This window comes from Priapulus caudatus, unplaced genomic scaffold (genome assembly GCF_000485595.1).
Source record: "Priapulus caudatus unplaced genomic scaffold, Priapulus_caudatus-5.0.1 Scaffold11, whole genome shotgun sequence".
NCBI lineage: Eukaryota > Metazoa > Priapulida > Priapulimorpha > Priapulimorphida > Priapulidae > Priapulus > Priapulus caudatus.
Genome location: NW_014577072.1, coordinates 782,510 through 784,969, shown reverse-complemented (window position 1 = coordinate 784,969; position 2,460 = coordinate 782,510).

The following is a 2,460-nucleotide window of genomic DNA, read 5'->3' as shown; positions in this document are numbered from 1 at the left end:
ATCCAACTAGTATCTATTATCGTTCTAATGGACATAATCCAGAGCATCTTCTACATACACACTATTATATATACTTTGCCTACAAATCTAGCTGACGAAGTCGGATGCAGCTTGTAGAATCGCATGATTGTCCGTCCGTCAACAGTTGGGCACAAATCTTAACCGCTCGACGTACGGTCTTGATATTCGTGACGTAGGGGTGGGGAGGATCGCGAAAAGGACTCGGGATGTCGAATTTGGGGGTCAAGGGTCAAAGGTTAAGACGTGTCAATGGAGGGGGAAGGACATGGTCTAACGGACCGAGTGCAAAACTTTTTTGTTTCAGCGCTGACCTACCATTTCTATCACTTTATTGAAAGAACGATGAAATATACTTTCCGCTGACGTGCGAAGAGTAAGTCTCTGATAACCTTTTGACCCTCAAGAGGGTTAAACATAGATTTGTTGACTGTTAAAGGCATAATAGGCCCTTTGATTATGCAAAGTTGACGAATGCTACAGTAACTGGCACCTTGTGTAGTTAATAAGTGCATATACCTTATAGCCAAACGCGTATTAGTTTGTCCAATATCACTGCTAATTACTAAGAAATGTCTAATTGAAATTCGTAAATCTGGTAATCTGGCGCCAATGCTAAATTGCTTGCCAAGCAAAATAGCCTCGAAACGGTTAGGTGACGTCACATGTTGCTACAGGTGTTGAGCAGAGAATTGTTTGTCCCGGGATGCTTATAACGACTAATGAGCTAGTAAAATGTATCTCTGGGTGTATTCTTGGTATTGAGGCACAAGTAAATAACGTGGGTGCTAATGAACGGGTACCCACATGTCTTTAATTTCGGACACGGGTGTATTCGTTTGACCAATATACGTAAATACGCGTAGTGCCGTCTGCTTTCCATGTTTAGTCTGTGGCCGTGGTTAGTCCGTGATCCCCCCATAGTGTTGGCCCCCAACACAGCCTACTTCATTATCACTAGCGTCCGTACGTGGATTCCACGTTCATTACAATCAGAGCTACTGTTACGTATACAGTTACGGTACTGTACTATCGCTAGCATTGCGTACGGCCGAGCATGCGTGCGGAAATGTCCGGTGCACTATAAATCTGTATCACACCCGTTTCGCCGTATGCGGTTTCGAAACTGTAAACAAGTTATGCTAGCCGCACACTATCCGATTTTGCACTGTGCACAGCACTAACGCCCCGCACACTATCCGACCCGATCCCGATCGATCGGGAGGCCACCGCACACTGTCCGACTCAAAGTTGCGTCGCAAAACGCATGCGCGCCTATAGGTCGGCGTTCCAAGCGGTAATGTTTAGCAAGTGGTACTAAGCGTCGGAGTGAATTATCCCATGGTTCTCCGAATGCCACTCCATTCGAATGCGTAGTTCAACCAATGAGCGCGATCGCTCATGTGAAGTAGGTCAATTTACTGTTCAAGGCGAGGGCGTCGAGGTCGGGATGGCTGACGGCACCTATCGCTCGAAGATCGCGTCGATAACGGCCGCCGACAGCTAATACCGACCGATGCTGCTCCCGATATCAAAATTATCGATCGGCCAAAATGACCTCTCAGAGCCAATCTTTAAGCCCTCCGCAGCCAAACTAAGAACATCTCGTCAAGATCCATATCGTGATCGCCCTTAATCACCGCGGAGTCGGATCAGTGTAGCGGCTGGTAGCTTAGTCAAGCTCGGATTTCTTGCGAGTCTCGCGATATTCAATTAGAAACTTTTCACAGTAACCAGCCAGTGATCATAATGGACAAACTAATATGCGTTTGGCTATAAGGTAATGTACATATATTAAGCATAACAACAAGAGTGCACAGTTAGCTGCTGATATATCGTCACACTTGTGGCATAATCAATGCGGTTCTAATGGTATGCTTCTTTTAAAAAGGACTGAACGTTTATTTTTGCTGATTTAGATGCCCCTGTCACGCGCCCCTCTCCTCGCCCCCTCCAGCCTCACCCACCCGCCCCCACCCTCCTCCCGACCACAGACTCAGATACGCTCCTGGCCTTGACGGCATTTATCCATATAAAAATAGTTAATAATATAGTGAAGTCATTTAAGTATACACAGCCTGTACTTTTTTTACAATGTACATACCGGGTATAAGCAAGGTGTATATCATATAGCATTTATTAGTACTCTTGTATTAGACTGTATCCTTATCTATATAAATGCTTCTAGAGCGTGACAGCGCAAAATAAGCAACAGAGGGCGGGAAGGGAGCCATCTTGGATATCAGAGTTCGCAGCGAGCAATTAATAATCATGAAAGAAATACGCGACTTACAGATCAACAACGTCAGGTGGAGCCTATCTGATCCGCTACTGCTGCGATTAGTTAATTTGCTGTTGATATACTTACACTAAGGATGATATCAATCACGTCTATAAGGACAGTGAGTTATAAGTATTGACCAATGGATGGTCCATCCCCAC